Genomic DNA, 25,096 nt, shown 5'->3' with positions numbered 1-25,096 from the left:
CCCCAGGAAAGGAGTAGTGAAGGTGGGTCCTCCAGGGCTGCCTAGAGAGGCTGCATAGAAGCAGCCAACCAGAGCTCAGCAGGCTTAGATAAAATGAGCTGTAGCACCTGAGCAGGTCCATTCCTGACTGAGACTAGAGGAGGGCGTGAGCCAGCTAACTAACTATCTTCCTGTTGGGCACAGGAGCTCCAAAGAGAACCAGAAGATGGGTCCGGATGGTATTTGCAGTCAGTGAGGAGGAAGACGATCTGAGAACTTCAGCCCTGAGGTCAGGGTGAAGAGAAAGAGGCTAGGTGAGTAAAGGCCCAGGGAATAGCAGCAGCGAACTGGAGGCAGTGATACGTGGCTGCTCTGGGTTGAATCCCTGGATTGGGACCTGGAGTAGTGGGCAGGCCCGGGTCCCCCCACTGGCCACTGCAAAGTGGCCCAAACGCCAAGAAGGGGATAAGACTTATTTAGAAGCCCAAGCAAAGAGCAGGGTTTAAAGGGCCCAGAGACGGGGCTGAAGACCCTGGTGAGGGCAGATAGTTCTTTTGGACTTCTGCTACCCCTGAAGGGGTTTATCCATTTAACTATGTGACTTGACTGGAGGACTGAGCCACTAAAGACCTGCCTAATGAGGCTGACAACCTACAGGGGTGTCAGGAGAAAAAAGATTGCAGCACCACACCCAGCCTACAGGAGACATTCAGGAGAGATGACAGTCCCTCATCACAAGAAGTTATACATGCTCGATCATTTGCATTTGCTGACCATTTTTCAACTCAAGAACACATGGATCTAACTGTTCCACTGTTTCAAACTTTATTGAGTAGCATTTGGCCTTATGCAGAGAGGCCAATATATCTTTTGTCACATTGGTTCATTTACTATCTGCTATATGAAAGAAGCTCTGTTTATATTTTAATAGCAGATGGACACTAATTGTGCTTTATATGCCTGCTGAGGTTAGGATGCACTCAGTTCTAGTATCTATTTGAAATTCTCTTTTTGTACATTTAAGTCCAGTATTACGAACAAGTCTCTTGTTGAACCTGCCTTGTCAATGTATTGAGAGATCCAGCCAACAGGTTTTTTAAAAAATGAAACCTACTGTATTCTAAGTTCCATGTGGTTAGAGAGGATCAGCTTTGGGTTTCAATGGAAGTTGCCTGGCTTTCTTACCTGAACTATATGTTTCAGAACAGACAGGTTCTGCAGATGCACTTTTGTTACTTATATGTCCTGGAAGGCATTGCTTTGGGTTTATAGTCTCTAGGATCTCCAAATGTTTGCATCTAACTCAAAAAAAAATTCACCCCTTTTGTTAACAATAACTCTGTGCACTGCTCATTGATGACTAATGCAGAATACAAAGATGAAGGTTTCATATCAAGGTTCTTTTGAGATATAATTTGAAGAAGTTAAAGGATTTTTCCAAGTGTTAAAAACCAACTGTGAAGCTGCAAGTGGGAAGGCAGTTCTGTTCAGAAAGTTTGGGGGTATGTGAGTCAAAATCAGTCTCCAATAGCAACCATGGCTTTGTTAACTATAGGAGAAATATGATCATAATTCCAAACTATTGGTATTATACATGCAGTATTTTGTCAGACTACTAAACTACCTTTATTCATCACAATTTATGGAAATGACACTGTGAAGACTATACCCTACAGCAGTTGAGGAGTGTACACTATAGCAAGTATTAATGAAGTGGTGAAATATGAAGGGAAAATGAATCAGATAAGAGGCTGGCAGTCTTGTGGTTAAGTTATTGGACTAGGACTTGGAAGTCGTTGGTTTAGTTCCTGGCTCTGCCACAGACTTCTTGTGTGACCTTGGGCAAGTCATGTGATCTCTCTGTTCCTCACCTGTAATGTAGGGAGAATGCTCCTTCTCTTCTGCCCTTTGTCTCTCTCTCTTGTCCATAGAATGTAAACTCTATGAGATAGGGACAGTCTCTTACTGTGTGTTTTTTACAATGCATAGCACAATGAGGGAACTCCATCTCTGCTGGATGCTCTATGCGCTATTATAATGCTACTAGTAATAGGGTGACCAGACAGCAAGTATGAAAAATCGGGATGGGGGGTAATAGGTGCCTATATAAGACAAAGCCCCAAATATTGGGACTGTCCCTATAAAATCGGGACATCTGGTCACCCTAACTAGTAATAACATAGCCAAACTCTAGATTTGCCATTTCCTAAAACCTCACTCAATTAAATGAACGACACCTTGAATTCTAAAGGATATGCACATCATGACACTCTGTGTAATCTGAAATCTTGTGCAGAGACAGACTGAAAAGCTGATATTTTAGATATGAGGAATAATATACTGTCATATCAAATGGCTTTATTTCACTGATTTGCAAGTTGCCATAATACTGTAAACAAAACTAAAACCCCTCACCCATAGAAGCCTTTGAAAAAGACTGAATCACAAAAAAAATACTTGTGTATTTGAGACTAACCCACATATAAGTGTTGCAATGTTATCACAATGATTTCAAAGTAAAAGGATGAAGAAAGGAAGCCAAGTATTTCATAATGAATGCAGCATATAGCTTTTAAACAGGAGTAACATATGGTCCACTAATGTGAATGTGAATGCAAATTAGATACTTTTGATTGCTTTGAAATAAAGTCAGCAGATTCCAAGCTTCAAAAAGCAAATTGTGCATATTTAACCACCTGAGTGCCACATCCAGAATACTGTTCATACAATATTTCCATATGAAACAAGGAAATTAAACTATTTTTTAAAGGAAACTTGCCCTAGGTAACTTGAAGTGTTTGCTTTCTCTGGAAATATCTATTTTTGGTTTATCTGGTTTTATAACCCCTGTTTCTTTAAACATTGGTGGGCTACACTGCAGTGATTTCACTGTGCATCTCTGCAGCTGTTCCATAGGTTAGCTATCATTTGAAGAGGCTGTGTAGCGCAGGTTGCTTTTGAGAAGAAGCAACACAACTGGTGTGTAGCTGGAGGTAGCAGTTGCTGGGAACTCTCAGTTAATGCAGTTGGAGAAGAATGTAGCAGATATTGTGCTAGGGATTTTAACATGGTCTGATTTAGATGACTAATGGAAGATCAGAGGCTAGCACAAAAATCTTGGAGTTAAGAGATGCAACACAGATCAGCATGAAGCAATGACAGGTCACTACAGACTTAATCTTTCTATGGGAAGGAGTAGGGAAACCTCAAGTCATTGCTGGTTAGTCTCTAAGGTGCCACAAGTACTCCTTTTCTTTTTGCAAATACAGACTAACACGGCTGTTACTCTGAAACCTGAGAAAACAGTTGATTTTTTCTTGATGACAAGGAAAACCAACAGAGCTGCCCAGTGTCATGTCTGCAGCATGACATTCACAAATGGGGCAGCCCTGTCACGTCTGCTTGCATCGTTGAGTTCTGCCATTGGCAGAACTGCAGGCAGGAACTGCAGTTCCAACTGTGGCTGCTAGATGCTGCTGTGAAGCTTGGCTTCAGGCAGCCTGACCACATGTCTGCCTCGCCTTTGGCTGCTCTCCCTGCTGGATCTCAGGGGGAAGGAGCAGCAGCAGCAGAAGACAGGGGACCTCCTCTCCCCAGTGAGAACAGAAGGCGAGAGGGCTCACAATCTTAGCTCCAGCCTTATAGTGCCAAGTGATGTGTCACTCCGTGTCTGATCTCCACCATTGCTTGGGAAGGCTATACTGACCATAAACTGGAGTGTACAGCCAGATGCAAATTATTTCATCAGCTAATTTCCACATTTGCAAATATTTAAATTAGCTCATGGAATGATTTGCATAAATGGTCACACCTGGAACTGTGCAAAACTTGGCAGCTATGACAAGAAGATTCTTTTTCAAATTAATAATTGAAGAAAAAGGAAAGTAAGCAGAACACAAATACCTTTGCAGTTAAATTAGGGGTGGAGAAAGCAATTCTGAACTCACTTTAACATTGTTTAACAAATTTAAAACCTGGCGTAAACAGATGCAATCCCGTCAATGTCAATAGCATGCTACCCATTTATATCGTGTCTAAATTTGGTTTCACGCTTCAAAACCTTGACTTGAATGGTACTGAAGCAGCACTCTGCTGGGGGGACACTATTCAAAAGGGGGGCAGAGAGGAAGAGCAAGAAATCCTAATGCGAAAAGGAAAAGGGAAAAAGGAAATGCAGTATTTTGAGCTATTTGAACATTGGGGGGTGGTTCTATCCTTTAAACCAACAGGCTGTAGCCACGTCTCTGTGGCTGTGTGCACGCACCAGCTCAGGTAGAGGTTCACCTGCTAACTCTGCCCAAGCTAGCATCTAAAAATAGCCATGTGGCCTCAGCAGCACAGGTGGCAGCCACCTAAAATATGCATTGTACTTGGATGGCTAGCCTGAGCCCCACTCATGCAGCCACGGCTACACAGAGAATTTTAGTATGCTGGCTTGAGCAGAGCCAGTGCATGCATGTCTGCCCCAGCTGGGAGTGATGCTTCCCAGCTGCTGTGTAGCTATACTCCGGTGTGTTCCACAGCCACAGCGTCCACGTCAACTTGTAACCTACATGGTTGTGGGAAAAGACCTTCAAAGTATAAAGCAAGTGTAACTTAATGCAGCACCGTCTTCATGAATCTGGAGACAGCCCGAAACAGCAGCTCTGGGAACGGCCCCATTCATCTAATAGGGTTTTAACTCTGAAACTGAATTATTACACGCTAGGGATGAGATTCCCAGCTTGCCTACTCATACTTGTGCAGGCTTGACAGCTGGTGTAAATATAAATAGTAGTGTAGCCATGATAGCACAGGCAGCAAGCATGCCAAGTACATACTCAGGGGGTTCAGGCCACAGCCCGGGCTACTGTGGCTACATTACTTTTTAAAGCCTCACTAGTTCTCATCAAGCTAGCACCAGTATGAGTACCACGAGCAAGGGAATCACACCCCAGCACATAATGTAGAAGTAGCCTAAATATCAATACCTGTCCCTAGTTCACTGCTGATCGTTTGAGCACAAACATCCAGCTAATGTGCTTATTCCTACAGTCCGAAACTCTTTTTTATGCTTTCCACGGTGACAAAAGCTCCATCTATCCACTACCCAGCGACCAAAACCATTAACGTCCCCCAAACAGCTTCTATGGTTCAGGCCAGGTCCACACTACAGACTTTTGCTGGCATAGCTGTGTCAGTCAGGGCTGTGCTGAGGTGTGATTTCTGACCGACATAGCTCTGTAGGGAAAGCCCCCAATATAGCTGCAGCTATACTGGTATAACTGTGTTTTTTGGGGTTAGCTTATTTTGCTCAGGACGACTGGAATAAGCTATGCCAGCAAAAGTGACAGAAAGCTGTGTCCACAGTAGGTATAGTGCACTGATATGGCTATATGGGCAACTTGCTCCTAGCGCAGACCTGGCCTCAGTTATTCTTTGTCAGCACAAAATTCTGTGGCATATTGAGAACCGAAAAGGTGGAGGCATGGAAAAATAAAGTTAATTTTAATATCTAAATGAGATCTGGTCAAAAAATTTCCATTGTAACTGTTTTTTGACAAAATGTGGGCTTTTGCCAAGACAAAGATGACCATTTTGGTTGAAAAGTTCTGTTTTTTCCAGGGAAGGCAGGAAACCATGAAAAATGCAGCTTTTTGTGTAAAAATAAAATAGAATAAAAATTCAACTTTTTTGGATATAGGTGTTTTGGTTTGTTGACCTAAATTTCAAATGTAGCCCAGGCCTAGAACTAGTTCTGTCTACCTGCAAAATATCCAAAGAGGCTTGCAACCCTCAAACTCCCAAAGGTTCTCTCCATGTTGATTTAAATGGCATCCAGTGTGCTGAGTACTTTTGGGTGTTACTGACTACATTGTAGTCTGCAGTAATTAATTTACTTATGTTCCCCTTGGCATAAAGGATAAATTTGGAAATCTGTACAGGTAGAGGAAATTATGCTGACCTAGAGGAACACAACCCTGCTATTCCTGAAGAAAAGATATATTTCTTTGCCACTGTTTCTTGATTCCTTGTTGCAGTTCTTTTCATTTTGTTTACTTTGAAATTGAGGTCAGATTAGATAGTCCCCCATAATGGTCCCTTCTGGCATTAAATTCTGTGAAATTGGAGCAGGCCTGAGGTTCACATTTTTAATTTTTTTTTAATCTTTGTTTTATTTACTTATATTTTATATTTAGAATCTCCAGTGAACAAAAGCACAATAGTTCAAATATTGGCAATACCACTAGGAAAAAATATTTACATTGCATGTCTGGCATTGTGTGTTGAATTCAGAAGCGTGCACGATGTTTGCACATCCTCACTTGCCCATATCACTGCTGGGGAGTGTACCTGAATAAAACTCACTTGTAGTCAAATTCACCTTGTTTGCAAATGCACATGATGTTTGGTTAATATAATTCTATTGTGTGTGGGCACCAGTGACAGAGTTTAGTCCTGCTAAGAGCCAGCTGTTCCTGTAAGGTGCTGAGCACTCTCAACTCCAGGTCAATGGGAGTTCAGGGTATGCAACACCTTGCAGGATCAGGGCATGGTTTCTGTGCATCAAAGGTAGGCTAGATAATGACAATTGCCCTGATTTGGGAAAGTATCTCTGTTCGGGATGTGTTTAAGTCTTAAAGTTAACCATGTGCTTAAATGCTGTCATGAATAGGGATGAACTTAAGCCCATTTTTATGTGGTTTTCTGAGCTGGAGTAATGACAGATGATACTACTCAAAATTTAGAGTTTGCTTCCATTTTGTTACAAACGTGTTTGGGCCTATGTTTGTGGAGAAATAATTGAAAGATGAAACTGAGCCTATTTGCAAAGATGACTTTCCTAGCAAAACTATACAAAAACTCTTGTTAACGGAAAGCGAAAATTCAGTGTAAGAAGTAATGAGAAATGAAAAAGCGCAACAAGTTTTCTTTGTGCAGCTCCATTGTGTGCTCTTCCGATTACACTAATTTTAACCGTAGTTCACATCTTTTAAATTCTGCTAAGGACAAATGTAGAATTAAAAAAAAACAACCCAGTGTATGTTGAGAACTCAAGATGCACAAGGATTCTGTACCCTTCAGAAAGAGTCCCTGCAGGTCCTACGGGGCAGAATCAGTGTTGCTATTGCTAGAGGAAGCTATGAGTGTCATTAGCACACGGTGTTGAGGGGTTTTTCAAAAACAGGCCACATTTTATTATTACCTATGCAGCATCCAAAATGTGCAACTGTAGATGCTTTATGGGAACAAAGACAGGTCTCCTCTGATGGTCTTTCAATCTACCTAGAATCTAAAACTGCACATGTGGGTGCAGGCAGGCACAGTATGCGGTGGAATGGATCGAATGAGGGACTGTACATACAAACAGGAACCATTACCCATTTTTTGCACTCAGCTGCATATTTCCCCCACATAAATATTGGATGCGTGAATGCATATTTTACGGACGCAGCTTGGGTACCTTTTTTTCCCCCACTCCACCCCTGAGAGTCTGACATTGGAGATTAGTTTGCAATGAATGTGACTCTCTTACTAAACATTGATTGTACTTTACCTCCCAGCTATAACACGCAATTTTGTCCTCTACAAAATTCCACAAATGAAATCCATTTCCTTGTTAATCATTCAGTCGAGCAAGCTCAGGAAGGCTGCATGCAGCTATGAAGTTCAGTATAATATGTGAAAACTGCTGTGTTTCATATTTGTTTACTCGTGTACTTCATTTATTTAGGCGTGGCAGCCTCCAAACTCTACACACATGACCATTCCATTCTATTCAATTATCAAAACACATTGTTATGAAAAAGCCCACATTGATACGGCTGACAAAGAGAAACATTCTCCAATTTACATAACCCAGAACCTTCCCACCCCTGGCCTACCGCATCAGAGACAGTCTGGGAAAAGAGAGTGTTTACAATAAGCCGTGAAGGTCAACAAACTCAGCTTCTGTCAGACCAAGTTTGTGTAGGCAGGTAGCAGGGTTGCCAACAGTCCCTTAGTGCAAGAGATGTCCCTTATTTTTTCCTCTCTGTACAGCAAAGTCTGGAGTTGCTGAGCGCTGAAGAAAGCTTCAAGAAATGGCCCTGGTCAATGTAGGTGCGTGCTGATTATTAATTATTATAATTATTTATTATTGTATGTATTGATAACAACATTATTAATTATAACAATAATTATAATAATATTGGGAGGAGTGGTGGGACAGGGGGTGCTAAGTAAACAGTCCCTTATTTTTGAAATACAATATTGTTAATCCTAGCGGGTAGAGAATAAGTGACAGAGCCAAGAGCCAGTTACTGAGAAGGCCCTGCACTCCCTTGTATAGGAGTGAGTGGGCTGGATCCTGAACTCAGCACAGGACAGGTGTGGGGGGTAGAGGCAGAAGTGAGATAAAGCTCACCTTTGCACTTCCCAACCCTGAGGATGCTCTGTGTAGGGTCAGTCCCCTAGCATACAAGATGGTATTGCCAACCCCAAGGATTCAAAAATCATAAATCTGGCCCCAAAAAACTCACAAGACTGGTTTAAAAATAACAAAATTGGGTTCTTTTTATATATTCTCTAGATTTTGAGCTTATGGGGTCTATTTTTCTAGCTTTTCTCTGCAACCGTGAGGATTAGAAACTTTCTTTTTTAAATAAAAGCTTCGTTTCTCACATGTTCACGTGACTCCAGGTGCTGGAGCTTTAAGAAAAATACCAAATATCACATGATTCATCAGATTATCACAAGAGTTAGCAACCCTGACATGAAGGACCTCAATGAACTGAAACTGCAGTGTAGGAGCATCCCAGCCACCCCAACTTTCCTCCAGCCATCCCCTCAAGTTATCAGAGCATCTGCCCTGCGTGGAGATGATTAGTCAGGTTTTTGGGCCAGAGTTTGCCAGTGGTTCAGCAAAAAGTGTCCCCATTTTAGCAGAGGAACTTGTCCACTCTCTGTACATGTGACAAAGGCAAAACCATTCTTCTTACAGACAATGTTCAAAAGTGTCTTCTAAATTTATACTTGCCAAATTAGGTGTGCCAAACCTGCCTTTGCACAAGTAAACATGTGTTCAGATCAGGTAATCAGACAGTGATTTGCTTGAGCAAATGCAGTTGCACGCACAGATTGGTACCCATGCAATATAGCAAGAGCAAATTTACCAGTCCCCTTTGGAAATGTACACATGTAAAAGGTAAGCTCTGAACAGCAGTGAAAATCGTGGGCATAATGACTCTCATACCATGATGACCATTTACTTTTTATGACAAGGTCTCTCTGTAGAATTAATTATCAGCATTGGGGAAATATGGGTAGCTTTTTATAGTTTGATAATAATTTGTCAGCCTCTCTCCTACACTGCTTTCCTGGCTGGCTGCTCTAAAAGCACACAGTCAACAAGAGAGCAGCGAACAGAAATATTTTCAAGAGCAGATGGGATGTACCTTCAAAAACCAGGATTGTCCCAGTGCAACTGGGACATCTGGCAATCCTAAAAAAACCAAACTAGATGAAATAAAAATTATGAGATGGAGAAAAATATGTCTTTGCCTTGATTAGCAGGCAATGTAATTAATCTCCTTCAACTCCCTTTTCAGTCCTTGGTGTAAAATGAGGAGAAATAGGGACCTTATTGCTTTACCAAGCATTAATTCTCATATAGTAATTTCAAAGCAATAAGAGTTTTAAAACTTAGAAGAAGGCATAATTCATTTATTTTTTCTTCCAAACATTTACTATAAAGTTCCCATCATACTTTTAAGAAATAAAAACAATACCTTTATATCCAGAGCCCATGGAGTCTTTCCATGGATTTCAATCCGCTTTGGATCAGGCTTATATGGAACAAACAAAAATACATGGCTGTTTGGAGAGAGATTGTGAAATAGCACTAGCTGCTCCTTAGTTAAACATGAAACTGGCATCGCATTCTGAGACTGATTTTCACCTGGCCCAAATCCATCCCTTGGAAATTTCATATGCCACATCTCACCCCAGGGTAGTCTTTTTCTGTGAAGTTTACAAAAACATAGAAAGGGAGTTTTTAAGTTGTAAAACGAACAAATCAGTCACTCCAAGTCATTCATACTCCACTGACACATCACACAATGGGAATGTCTAGAACTCTGATGTAATTGAATGTGTCCTTGGACTTTAATCATTTTGAAATATTTTCATACATATAGGATGCAATGTATACATGTAACAATCTACATCCATTATGTTTGTTTAGCACAGTGGGGCTCTAATCCTGATTGGAGTGCTACCATAATTGAATGTTGACCGTTGAATGTAAGCTCTTTGGGGCAGGGCCCATCTTTCTATTCAGTGTTTGTACAGGGCCTAGCACAGTAAGGTCCTGGTCTGTCAATGGGACTCCTAAGCACTATCACAATACAAATAATAATAGAAAGGATAAAGATATGTTTGGTTAGGCAGTGCAAACCTCTGCAGATGTTTGTAATAATGGAAATATGGATGGGGAAAGTAGACCTTATGGCAGAGTACATTTTTATATCCTACAACTTGAATAATCAAAACTCCCTGTGATCCTAAATGCATCTATGTGTCCCAGAGTGATTGTATAAGAATCAGTCATTACTTGTCTCCCTTATGACCTAAGCTTCTGTTTACCCAGGTAGTTTTGATGCTCCCACCATCCATTTTGGATAAATGAGTTTGTGCTGTATTATTGGGCTCTATAGTTTTGTTTTGCTTTTTCCTTATGGTCGGCAGCTTATAATTCCCCAACTTCATCCAGCAACTGCACTTTGCAGTCCCTGATTGATTTTTCATCTCTGATTCCCTTTTAAATGTACATTCTCACCTTTTCTAAAGCTAGTAGTGAAAGAAAAACCACCCATAAATCTAAGTATATATCAGTTGCACAGAGGCATCTTGGGATGAATAGAATATATTTCTGAGAAAGAACATTTGTGTCTGCAGGCATACAGTATATGTCCCAAACGCTGCTGTCAGTGACACCCACACTGCTTAGGTGATGTAACGGAAGCCAGATTTGACCCTTTATGAAGGGACTTACAGACAGTGGTGCTGGAAACATCCAGGGAAAGAGGGGACACAGATGGATCCCATTTAACCATTGCATTTATTCTGAGATTTATAAGATGCTTTACTGTCATATGGACAAATTTGCTTCAGAGAAATGTAACTTCTCAGCACAAATATTCAAACTGCCCCAGTTGCTTAACAACTAAACTATGCCATATGCACTAACAACATAAACAATGGAATATTGTTGATACTTCACAGCACATATTGAATTTGTTTGACCAGATGAGTATAGTTTAGTAACGCTGTTTTTAGCATTCTTCTTCACCCATCCCAGGGCTCTTAGCTTTGGTATTGTATAGTCAGTGTTTCAAGATGTTTCCTTAGATAAAAGCAGGCCTTTCACGAAGCTACTTAACTTATTCTTGGGCCAAAATGACCTCTGCTGGTAGAATTTTGTGCATCTGTTCAATTGATAAAGTATCAAGTCACATGAAAATCTTCTCATGAATATTTGCCTCAAAATGTGTTGTCTATGATTTTTAGTGTGTTTCCATTATGATGTGCTTGAATATTTTAGAGGCAGAAAATTGTAGTCTATCAACTGTCCTTAGTACCAAAAAGTACAGGATAGAATAGGTGTGAGATAAAACTTGACTGCTTGGATGTCAGGTCAGGAGATTATTAAAGAGAACACTTGGGACACAGACTGATTTGTAACTGATGTCCAACACTGACTCATGATATTTTTATCAATTTTTAAAAATAGTGATTACATCCCAGCCTTTCAACAAAAGCCTGAAACAATGACTCCCACTCCAGTGATCACCTCTCCTCTCACATGCATGTTAATTTATGTGTATAATTAATAAGCACTAGTATCACTGGATTTAGATCAAGGATGATTTTGGCCCAGGTAGATCAGCTATGTTAGCATATAATCAATGTAACACTGTCTATATGGTGGATGAATTTGATATGAAATAATATTATATTACATTTACTAATCTATAGCGCACTTCATTTCACAGTACTGCAAAAAATGTTCTAGTCTTAGAGCCTGATTCTTATTTACCCTTAATCCGTTTTACACCACTCTGGAATCTAAAGGGCCCTTAAATTGGAAATAATAAAATGCAACCACCTTTAGATGGAGGGTGGCAATCACCCAATGCACAACACATATCATAACGATGGAAGAATAGAAAATGTTGGCCAACGATACCAGGGCAAAACTTTATTCTTACAAAAAGTGTCACATGATCTTTATCCCCTAAGCAGAGCAGTGAGGGCCTCAGGTTTAAAGTTTTCTTCTGAAAGGAACAAAAGATAGCTCCTTTATTAACAGACATAATCATAATGAATAATACTGGCATTCACATGATGCCTTTCCTCTGAGGAGCTCATAACTCTTTACACACACTAAGTAAGCCTCACAACTCCCCTATGAAGTACAGCAGGTATTATTCTCCCCATTATACAGCGGAAGTAACTATATGGTGGTTCTCATGGAGCATTTGTATTTACTATTGAAATTATTTTTATTTAAACGCTAGAGAACACAGCAACCAGAGGCTGCTATAATCGGCAGCCGGCGCTGTCTGTTCTGCCCCCTGCAGTCCAGAACTTGCCTTCCAAAACGGTGAATGGCCTTGGGGCCTTGTCTACACTGGCAACAGGATGTAGGATATGTATAGCTACAAGCTGCAGTGAGAAGCAGGCTGTATCCTCACTGTGGTGTGTAGCTACACACAGCAGTGAAAGGCTGTGGCAAAGGAGACTCTGGCACCAAGGAGTTGCTAGAGCCTGTCCCCGCTGCCGGAATCATTCCCTGCAATGGGGAAAGGCTCCAGCAGCAGGGCACTATACTGCTAAAAATAGCAGTGTAGACGCGGGAGGCACTCCATGGGCATGCAGAGAGCAATGGTGCAAGTAGAATTCATTTCTCACCAGTGCGCTGCACCAAGGAAAGGGCAGGGGAGGGGCACATGACCTCCCCACGTGACCCCCCACATGACTTCTCACCTGACCCCTGCCCCACCCCCAGCCCGAGGTCCCGCGCTGTCCACCTCCTCTCCTCATGATCCAGCCTATGTTGCTGGGGGGAGGGTGTGCGCTCCCAGTGGGTGGACACAGCACAGCTGTTGTGTGGGCTGCTAAGAGAAGAGAAGGTGTCAGGGTTCCTTCCCCACTCTGAACTCTAGGGTACAGATGTGGGGACCTGCATGAAAGACCCCCTAAGCTTATTTATACCATCTTAGGTTAAAAACTTCCCCAAGGTACAACCTTTGCCTTGTCCTTGAACAGTATGCTGCCACCACCAAGCGTTTCAAACAAAGAACGGGAAAGAGACCACTTGGAGACGTCTTCCCCAAAATATCCCCCCAAGCCCTACACACCTCCTTTCCTGGGGAGGCTTGAGAATAATATCCTAACCAATTGGTTACAAAATCATCAAAGACCCAAACCGCTGGATCTTGGAACAATGGAAAAATCAGTCAGGTTCTTAAAAGAAGGATTTTATTAAAAAAAAAGAAAGGTAAAAATCATCCCTGTAAAATCAGGGTGGAAAATACTTTACAGGGTATTCAGATTCAAAACACAAAGGGTCCCCCTCTGGGCAAAACCTTAAAGTTACAGAAAACAGGAATAAACCTCCCTCTTAACACAGAGAAAATTCACATAAAACAAAGATAAACCAATCTGTCTTGCCTGGCTTACCTATAGTGGTTGCAATATGGGAGACTTGGATTAGGATGGGTTGGGGAAGATGGATTTCTGTCTGCCCCCCTCAGTCCCAAGAGAGAACAACCACGTAAAACAAAGAGCACAAACAAAAGCCTCCCCCCCACCCTCCCAAGATTTGAAAGTATCTTGTCCCCTTATTGGTCCTTTGTGCCAGCCAGGTTAGCTGAGCTTCTTAACCCTTTACAGGTAACAGGATGTTGCCTCAGGCCAGGAGGGATTTTATAGCACTGAATACAGAAAGGTGGTTACCCTTCCCTTTATATTATGACAGAAGGGCTTCCTCTCTGGAACAACAGCCAGTTCACAGTCACACCTGCTTTGGGAATTGCCAGCAGAAGAGCGTCAAACCAGCTCCCTCTGACAGCAGAGAGTATTTTTTTTCAGACCCGTTCGCAATCGAGCCCCACACCGGCAGCTCCTCCGGTGCGGCTGTGCTGCCCCGGCCCCGCCACGCAGCTGCGTCTCCTGAGTCCTGTACAGAAGCCCTGCTGTAGGACAGGGCTGGGGGGCAGAGGGTGGGGCTAAGGGCGGTACAGCTGCGCCAGAAGAGCTGCCAGTGTGAGGTTCTGCTCCTTTCACCGCTGCGGTTCAGGACTCTCCTGGGAACCACAGGAGCAAAAGGGCCATATCCTATGATTCCAGTGTGCCTTTACTCTCCTAAGCTGTGCCCCGCTGTCTACACTGCTGTTTACACCTGTGCTGGGGGCGTGCAGTGTATGCATTCTACTCTGCCTTAAGTGACATAGTCTGAGTCACCTCCCCATCCTTGCAGTACAGTTGCAGCTGCTTCACATAGTAGGCTTTGTCTACACTAGAAAGTTGTACCATTTTAACTATACCAGTATAGTTCAAGCAGTACAATCCCCTGAATGTAGATGCAGTTATATGTGTTTATGTTGTTACAACTGATTGCTGTAAATTTGGGGAAATAGCCATATTGATATGAGATGCCTTCATACTAGTTATGGCCCTTTAAGGCCAAAGGGGTAGTGAAAGAGGCCAGTTATCCTGTTCCATGGGTCCAGGGAGGCAGAGGACAGCCACAAAATAATTGAAGCAGTAATTAGGAGAGAAGAAGATGGTCCGAGGGAGCAGTCAGTGGCTGGCAGAGGGAAGGTATGGGGCCGTGCCAGACCATTGTTTCTTTAAGGGCCTAGGACCTGGAGCCTTGTACAATGGGCAGGGCAAGGCTCCTCTCTCTCCCAGACAGTATGGACAGATTTGGGGGTTATCAGACCCACCCAGGAAGCATTAAGAGACTGATTAGATGACTGGGCAGGTGAATTCAAAAGAGAGTCCAAGCCCAGCTACAGAGAACGGCTGAAGGGGAAGCTGCTGAAGCTAGCTGGAAAGAAGAACTCGGCCAGGACACAGCCCCAGGAAGGATGGCTGTGAAAAACCTGAACTTTAAGGGGGAATATTCAGAGGCTGAGACTTGAAAGCAAAGCACACCATCCTGGGAAGGGGAGTTCTGCAATCCCTGAGTTTTCTGGGGAGAGTCTACAGGCTATGGAGACCAGGACTGAGGAACATAAGTCTCAGAAAGGAGGTCTGTCTGTAAAAGCCCTGAACTTAAGGAGAAAAGTACAGTCCCTAGAAGGAGGGCTGTGAAAGCCTGAACCTGGGGTGGGGGGTGCATTTGGGGCTCTTTGGGGAGCCAGATGCAGTTTAATACATTAGACCCTGGAGAGGGGGAAATTTTAGAAATTTTGGGTGTAAGTGGAGTTATTTTTAAAACCTCAGAGAGAAACGGAGGCAGAGTTCCTGTGAAGCCAGCCTAGGCCATGACATAATGACATAACTGTATCCATATTAGGGGTTGTACCAGTAAACCTAGTTCGGTGAAAAACATCACACCCCTAAGTGAAATAGTTATACCAACACAAAACTGTATATAGAGACCAAGCTTAACTGTGGCACAGAAAGACTGTTACACAAGTGTGTCAGGGGCAGAGCTGGGAATAGAGCTAGGGTCAGATTTTCAAAGATATTTAGATATCTGAAGAGGCAGATAGGTGCCTACCTTTGAAAATCTGGCACCTAGAACTACAACGGGTTGGAAGATGAGGGGTGAGGGAGAGGGAAATCCAGCAATTTTGGGGGGGAAAGAAAGGGGTTGTCTGAAATTTTGGGATTGAAAAATTTAAATTTTCTGCTGTGACTTTTGAAGCAAAAGGTACATTTTCTTTCTTTTCAAATCCCAAGACCTAAATGAAATACATTTATTTTATTTCAACTACAAGTGTTCTCTTTTGATATTTCTAAACCACCCCCCACCAGTTTTTTTAAAATTTGAGTCATCCCCCCCCCCTTTTTTTGTCTTTTTTTCCTATGGGGGGGGAGGAAGAAAAGGCAAAAATGGGGGAATACCTGTCTACTTATTTGCATTTCTTTTAAACAGTAAAAAGGTGTGCAGAGCGTAGACTTCCCTCCACTTTCTCATGTTTTCTTGTAGATCCTTAGCTTCTGCCCATGTTGAAAGTGTTACTTCACTTCCAACACTTATCAGGATTTGCACATTGTGTCACTCTTTTTCAAAGGACAAAAGTCAGGAAACAGGCAGAAAGTGGTGGGGGGAAAAGCTACTTTTCCATACTTTCTGACTATTTACCAACTTTTGCCAGTTAGAGAATAGTAACAGTGGGGAGAAAGCCTATTATATCAAAATGAAAAATGTAGGGTTTCTATCTAAAATTATTTTTTTTTGAAAATTGAAAAATGTTGAAATTGACATTTTCCTTTAAAAAAATGCCACTTTCAACAAAACCCTATTTTCTGATTGAAAAAATTTTCTATGAAACTTTTCTCACCAGCTCTATCTAGAGCTCATTAATAGGATTGGGCTCATTGTGTATATATTTTTTCTTTCTTTTGCCTTGGTCATGAGACTCAGTGTCCTGTATAACAGAGATGAAGGGAAGGAGGAAGGAACAGAGGATTTACAAATAATTCTTTGTGCCATAGGTGGGAAGAATAAAATATTATCCTTCTGAATTATGTTCTTCACCATTTTCTGGCTAAAGTCATTCAGGACACAGGAGAAATACAGCTTCAACAGTACCACGTATAATTTCGCACAGTCACACAAACGTGCGTGTATGCACACATGTTCTCAAATCCCCTCCTTATTAATGACTGCCTTGTTGAAAAATGTTCTCTTGTGTTTTGCATAGTGTTCCAGAAATAGCTCTGACAGGAACAGTTTTGCTTGAAAGCCATACGTCATCAATGGAACTTTCATTTATTATTTGTATAGAAGGTGTATGTGTCCTTAAATTTTCTATGCAGCAACCAGCCTATTTGCATTTTTGAAAGGGAGGAGGGAGCAAGTTTGCTTTACTTGAAATATGTTGATCAAGAAAATTTAACAGGCTGATTCTCAGACTACGCCTTGAGGGCTAAAGCCCCGATTCAGGAAAACACTTTAGCACATGCTTAAATTTTAAGCACCAGCTTAAGTTTAGCTCTAGCCAGCAAAATACTTAAGCACAAGGGCTAGCCAGAAAACAAGAGTTCCGTGTTGAGAAAAATCAGAGATTTTGAAATTTGTTTTCGTTCTGCGTTGGAAGAAACCTTTAGAAACTTTTGTGAAAAAACAGAGAAAGACCCCCCCACACACACACCCACACCCCGAATAGCCACTAGCCTGGTGCTAAGGCACTATGGGGAGAGATGGGGCACCCAGGGGCAAGCCCTTGCTCTATCTGATTTGGAGCAGGAACTTGAATCTGGGTCTCCCACTCTGTATGAGAGTGCCTCAGCCCCCAGGCTGTCGGCTAGTTGGCTGGGTTCCCTCTCCTGTTTTGACCAGAAATTCCATCCTGGATTTGAGAACCTTGAAAATGAAAGTTCTTTGTGAAACCAGTATATTGCTGGGAGATGTTTTGGTTCTGAAAGGGGGTGGGGGGGAACATTTTGTCCAAAACGTTAACGGTGTGGTCTGCTGAATCAGAGCCTAAATTCTGTCCTCGGTTACCTCAGTACACCTGGTGTAAGAGAGCAGAATTTGGCCCTGTGTGTTTAAGGGAACACCATATCTACTGATCTTTCTCTTGGTCATATCAACAAAACTCCCATTGTCTTCAATGTGAGTGGGTATGAACTGTTATTGCTACCACTGTGCTGCCAGTATTTTAACATGGGGCTCCCACAAAACCTCTTCCCTAGCTTGTGTGAAACACCTCTCTTGGGGTGAAAGTCACTGCTGTGTAGAGTGCCAGCAGATGGGCTAGGCACCACTTAATCCCACTTAAACCTTACTTTGAGAAGACGGAAAGAATGTATGTGTGTGTGGGAAGAGGGAGATGTCATTCATTTGTGTTTTTTTCCATTTAAACAAAAAGATTTCCTTGTAACCATAATGACGAAAGGAGGCTGCAGTGGTTGGCAAGCACACTGCTATGAAGTATATTTGCTGGAAATGTTTATACTTTCCAATGTACTTGATCAGGAACAAGTATGAGACTCTGTCCAACTTGTGTAAAGTAAGATTGACAGGTGGGCACTGGGCAGGGAAGGAGGTAGCTGTTTTGAGAGGGGCCTAAGGGAACCTTTCTCTAGGAATGCTTATTTTAAATCTCTGCCATTTTGGCTAATCAGGTGCATTCCAGAGGGGAAAATGACTCTTCAAAATTACTTTTAGGAGCCCAAAGAATAGATTGTGGCAGAGATGAGTTAGAATTATCCAGAGAGGGGGTAGATAGGCAGGGAAATCAGCCCAAACCTTCTTCCACTTGGTGGTAGATGTTTAGGAAGCATTACTGAGAGCCTCTTCCGGCAAACTACCTCCTTTGACTCATCATTTTATGGGTTACTGGTTCCTTAAAATTATTTAATCAGGTTGCAAAAAGCCTCCAAGTTTCAAAATATCTTATTTGTTTTTTAACTCTACTATATCAGCAACAAATAAAGAAGAGAATGAAACAATAGCCATTCACCTTATGTAACACACAGCAAAAAATATTGAGCCAGTTTCTCAGTGGATGTAATTTGGCATAGCTCCACTGAAGTCAACGAAGCTGCACTGATTTATACTAGTTGAAAATCTACCCTAGTGTCAGAGGTTCCTTCTGTTGGGTAGACAGCAGCAAACAAAGACACACTGGGCCTCATCATGAATCATGTAGTCACTGGGAGTTTAGTATGATCACGCACCATTGTGTCAATGCGAGCAGGATCATGTCCATTGTCCCTAAATGTTTGCCCATGTCATTGATGATATGGTGAGGCTGATATCAAAGAGATTTTGCAGCACAAGTGCACACTTCTAATCCACTGCTGTAGTTATGTGTTGTGTACATCTGTCATTCTGAGGGTTGGATTTCCGGCTTTGGGTGGCAGCTGGAATTCATTCCCTTTTGCTACTCATCAAAGCCCATGTCTGGCAATCTTTAGGATGCAATGTAATTCCACCTGGCTTTTTTTCCAGTTTTGGTCACTAGCTGGGAGACTACTTATTGTTGGTGGGCAGGAATGGCAGAGGTGGGATAGCTGATTTTATTGGGAATTGATTGGGGTTGGATGGCTTAAATTCCGTCTCTTTATTCCTGGCTCCCTCCCCATAATGGCCATAAATATCTCTTATCCATAATGGCGTCCACTGGAAGACTATACATGGATATGTCACATGTCTAGTCAGTTTTGTGTGTGTGTAACATATTTATAAAACAATGTTAAAAGAACATTATTGAGATTTCAAAGTCAAGCACTCAAAATGCCAAAATGCCAGTGCAACCTTAATTTATCCCCCACCCATGTGTGTCCATTACGATAGTCTTTAATTACATGATCACATACTACTTTTTTCACATGACCCCTGCCCCATTCAGTGGTTTCTTGTCCAAGTCTTTTTGCCCATCTACTTCCAGTTCTCCCCCTGCAAGCAGCTCCTTGTCAGATCTGTCTCCCCTCCCTCCTCATCTCTCTTCCCCGCCCGGACCACTGATTCCTCATCCCTGTCTCCTAGTCAGCCATTCCCTTCCCCCAGCTCCCTCAGTTCCTCCCACGCCCCTGGCAGCCAATTGGGTCCCAGTCCCCCACCCCGCATATTTCTAAATCCCAATCTCATGACCCAGTCTTTCCCAGTCTCCTTGTCCAAGCAGTCCCGGCCTCCTCTTCCTCACAGCTCAAATCTTGTGACCAACTTGTCCCATTCTCCTCCTGAACTCCTAGACACAGTCCTTCTACCCCCCTCCAATCCCAGTCTTACCAGAATGCTTGTCTCAGTCTACTCCTTTCCCTCCCTCATCCAGCTGTTGTCCCTTAGAATCATAGAATCATAGAATATCAGGGTTGGAAGGGACCCCAGAAGGTCATCTAGTCCAACCCCCTGCTCAAAGCAGGACCAATTCCCAGTTAAATCATCCCAGCCAGGGCTTTGTCAAGCCTGACCTTAAAAACCTCTAAGGAAGGAGATTCTACCACCTCCCTAGGTAACGCATTCCAGTGTTTCACCACCCTCTTAGTGAAAAAGTTTTTCCTAATATCCAATCTAAACCTCCCCCACTGCAACTTGAGACCATTACTCCTCGTTCTGTCATCTGCTACCATTGAGAACAGTCTAGAGCCATCCTCTTTGGAACCCCCTTTCAGGTAGTTGAAAGCAGCTATCAAATCCCCCCTCATTCTTCTCTTCTGCAGGCTAAACAATCCCAGCTCCCTCAGCCTCTCCTCGTAAGTCATGTCTTCTAGACCCCTAATCATTTTTGTTGCCCTTCGCTGGACTCTCTCCAATTTATCCACATCCTTGTTGAAGTGTGGGGCCCAAAACTGGACACAGTACTCCAGATGAGGCCTCACCAATGTCGAATAGAGGGGAATGATCACGTCCCTCGATCTGCTCGCTATGCCCCTACTTATACATCCCAAAATGCCATTGGCCTTCTTGGCAACAAGGGCACACTGCTGACTCATATCCAGCTTCTCATCCACTGTCACCTCTAGGTCCTTTTCCGCAGAACTGCTGCCTAGCCATTCGGTCCCTAGACTGTAGCGGTGCATGAAGAGAGATTAATAAGACTGTATGAAGAGAGATTAATAAGACTGGGACTTTTCACTTGGAAAAGAGGCGACTAAGGGGGGATATGATAGAGGTCTATAAAATCATGACTTGGTGGAGAAAGTAAATAAGGAAGTGTTATTTACTCCTTCTCATAACACAAGAACAAGGGGCCACCAAATGAAATTAATAGGTAGCAAGTTTAAAACAAACACAAGAAAGTATTTTTTCATGCAACGCACTGTCAATCTCTGGAACTCCTTGCCAGAGGGTGTTGTGAAGGCCAATACTATAATGGGATTCAAAAGGGAGCTAGACAGATTCATGGAAGATAATTCCATCAATGGCTATTAGCCAGGATGGGCAGGAATGGTGTCCCTAGCCTCTGTTTGCCAGAAGCTGGGATTGGGTGACAGGGCATGGATCACTTGATGATAACCGGGCTGTTCATTCCCTTTGGGGCACCTGTCATTGGCCACTGTCAGAGGGCAGAATACTGGGCTTGATGGACCTTTGGTCTGACCCAATATGGCCGTTCTTATATATATTGACCTGGGTCTGGGGCTTGGTCCTTTGGGATCGAGAGAACCCTTTTTCTTTTACTGGGGTGTTGGTTTTCATAACCATTTGTCCTCATAACGAGTGGCCCTGGTGGGGATACTGGGAAACTGGAGTGTCTAAGGGAATTGCTTGTATGACTTCTGGTTAGCCAGTGGGGTAAAACTGAAGTCATCTCTGTTTGGCTGGTTTGGTTTGCCTTGGTTTGCAAAGGAACCCAGCCTTGCGCTGTAACTGCCCTGCTCTAAGCAATTTGTCCTGAATTGGTACTCTCAGAAGTGTCCCACCAAAGGCAGCATCATTACAAGGTCAGTATAACCATGTTGCTCAGGGGTGTCAAAAATCCACACCCCTGAGTGATGCAGCTAATCACATCTAGAGTGATGCAGGACCTAATCCCTGGTTTAGTGTGAGGTTGACAGGAGAATTCTCCCATTGAGCCAGCTTCCGCCTCTTGGGGAGGTGGACTAGCTACGCTGCGAGGAGAACCCCTCCCACGGGCATAGGTAGTGAAGCATTACAGTGGTGCAGCTTCATTGCTGTAGTTGCTTATGTGTAGAAACACCCATAGATGAACACAATATGTTGGGGCACAGTCAACACGGCTTTCGTAAAGGGAAATCTTGCTTCGCCAATCTACTAGAATTCTTTGATGGGGTCAACAAGGGGGATGCAGTGGATATAGTGTACTTAGGTTTTCAGAAAGCCTTTGACAAGGTCCCTCACCAAAGGCTCTTAAGCAAAGTAAGCAGTCATGGGATAAGAGGGAAGGTCCTCTCATGGATCGGTAACTGGTTAAAAGATAGGAAACAAAGGGTAATAATAAATGGTCAGTTTTCAGAATTGAGAGAGGTAAATAGTGGTGTCCCCAGGGGTCTGTACTGGGCATTCAACATATTCATAAATGATCTGCCTTCTGCATTTGCATCATTATTACTGTAAGCCAGAGTCTGAATGAGCTCTCTTTGCCATCTATTGATAAACTGGGAGGAAAGACTTTAGGAGCAGACTGTTTGTCTAGTGATACCTACCTAGGTAATCAGCAGACAAACCTGCTTTGTCAGTGTTTTGGGTTAAAATTCACTTCAGTTTCGAGTGCAGGCGTAATGAAATTTTACCCTTCACTGATACAGTAAGGATAATAACAGAACTGAACGCAACATGCCCTAATTGAGGGGCTTGCCCCACTAAGCTGAATCCAAATGAGAGTCAGCAGTGGCATGGGCTCTATTTAAAGAGTCCTACATACCATTTGACTGTCCCTTTCTAGATTTTCAAGATGGATCTGATGAGACCTTGTTTTTGTTCAGTGATCACCACAGCTGAAATCCTTGATGAGCAGGTCTAGGGGGGCGAAGTCTTAGATGTGTTGTGGTGAAAAACAATGCAGGGGGTACAGCAGGGTACTTGTTCATGCTTTTCTTGTATGGCTAAAAGGGAGCAGAGATTGAAAGTCAAATCTCTATAGGACTCCAACAGCGTTATAGCTTTGTGGGCTATACCCCTCTCTCCTTCATAGTCACCTGCTCCTTTGTTTTCAGCAGGCCTATCTACTCCCTTTGGAAAACGTTCTTACAAATGGATGTAACATACACTTAAATTGCTTCACAACAATTTAGGGCCTAATTGTCATGTACAATAAGCTCCATTCCACCACTCTGGCAGTGTAAATGGCAATTAAGCCCATCATCTGACTGGGTTAGACAGCTGCTGAGAAGAAGCTGGTTTATTGGGGTGGTCACCTGTTTAATTTGAATTTTTCATTTAATCTCTTTACTACAACATAAAGGGTGGGATTCACAAAGGGACTTAGATGCCTAACTGCCACTTTAGGCACTGAAGTCCACCATGCTGGCGCCACTGGCGTTCACAGAACCCCAGCTCAGCAGCCACCTAACCCTGTAGGCACCTAAAGTGCCTGGGCACCTAAGTTTCTACTGTTAAAGTCCTCAAAGAACCTAAATTTTGGCAGCCAGGCATGCACACAGCTGCCTAAATTCTGGCAGTAGCTCAGCACATAACTCATGCCTAAGCCCCAGAGGGATTCACAGACTAAGGGGCTGTCGACACCTGAAATGCTACATCAGCATAGCTGTACCTCTGTAGTGCTTCAGTGTAGATACTACCAATCCTGACTGGAGGGGTTCTTCCGTTGGTGCAGGTAATCCACCTCCTCGGGAGGCAGTAGCTAGGTCAACGGAAAAATTCTTCTGTGGACATAGTGCTATCTGTCCTGGGGGTTAGGTCGGCTTAACTATACCTCGCAGGGGTGTGGATTTTTCTAGTGTAGACTCTAGCCTAAGTGCTCCCCCACTTATCTTACCTTGGGGACTGATCCAGTAGACATGCTCAGAGATAAACCCACACAAAAGATGCTGCCAATTCTACCAGAGGAGGTGATGCCTCCACTCCCTTTACAACCTGTAGCCCAGTGGTTAGGACACTCCCCTGGATAGCTTGTGGGAGACCTAGATTCCAGTCCTACTGCTCTAATGAATATCCAATCATTTATACACAGGGCACCAGCTCCTATAGGAGAGCTTGAGAGAACCCTGCCCTGGAATATTCTGTAGACCAGCAGCTAGAGCACACTGGTGGGAGACCCAGGTTCAAGTCCTCACTCCACATCAGGCAGAGTGGGGATTTGAACCCACATTTCCCACATCCAGGGTGAGTGCTCTAGTCCCTCAGATAAAGTTTATGGGGGGAGGGCATCTCCTTACTATTTCTCATGAAAAACCACTAACCTGACTTAAGCATCTAACTCCAGAAGAGGATTCATGGCTGTGAATCCTGAGCAGAGGGAGCATGGAACTAGGCACCTAATTTCCTTTGGGGGCAGGAGCTTGGGCCACACCTCAGTCCTTGGTATTGCTGACTCATTAGTTTAGCTGCCTCCTTGCTCAGCCTGCTGCCAACTCTCCCCATCCATTGTATAGGGGCCTGGGCACCTAACTTGGCTGTGAATTCCAGTGAGTGACAGGGCATCTAAAAATTAGGCACAGGAACACTTTGCATTGCAGCTCCTAAATCCCCCCTGTGCCTGCCACCTTGGGGGTGAGATTGCCTGTACCATAACACTATAATTTACTTGGTGAACTCATCCTGGCCATCTTAGAGGCTTAGGAGGCTAACGGGATTTTGAAACACAAAAATTGTGACAGACAGGAGCTGGAATTGGAGTGGCAGAGGAACTTAGGACCTCCAAAACCAGAGGCTGTGTTTGTGAGCTGCTACTTGAGGAAGAGGGTCAAAGGGATATACTTTGAAAGACTGGGAGTCAGAGAGGGGAAAAAGATAAATTACTCACAACAAAAGCACCTTTTATGTGGGTTTTTTCCCCTAAAATTCATTGTAACTAGACTTAAGGTGAACCTATCTGCATAAGCTTTTACAGACTGTCAGACTAGGTTCTTTTGTTTGCATCTAATCTTCTTCTCTTGCTATTCTTAATAGTGTTTTTAATTAGACCCTGGAGCCTTAGCGTGTGGTTTGGGAATTTCACACAGACCCTCCTGGAGAGGTTGCAACAGCCTTCAGCCTTTAAGACAAAGTAGAAAAGGAAGAGAGGCTGGAGCCTGCTCTATTTAGGAGTCTGGGTCAGAAAGGCTGGCATAAGAAGTGGCTTTTCACAGGTGCGTTGTGCACAGGGCTCTCGGCCTCTGGTTGTGGAGAAAATGCCTCACCACACACAAGAACTGAGTTTAAAGGGGTACAGGTAACAATTTACATAATGTATTGCCACTTTCAAGTGCTACAAATACATTAACAAATCAATCCTCAAAACACCCCTTTGAGAAAAGTAAAGTATTATAGACTCTATTTTTACAG

Source organism: Lepidochelys kempii, chromosome 2 (genome assembly GCF_965140285.1).
Source record: "Lepidochelys kempii isolate rLepKem1 chromosome 2, rLepKem1.hap1, whole genome shotgun sequence".
Lineage (NCBI taxonomy): Eukaryota > Metazoa > Chordata > Testudines > Cheloniidae > Lepidochelys > Lepidochelys kempii.
The sequence above is the reverse complement of the archived record's forward strand: the minus strand, read 5'-3'. Positions refer to the sequence as shown.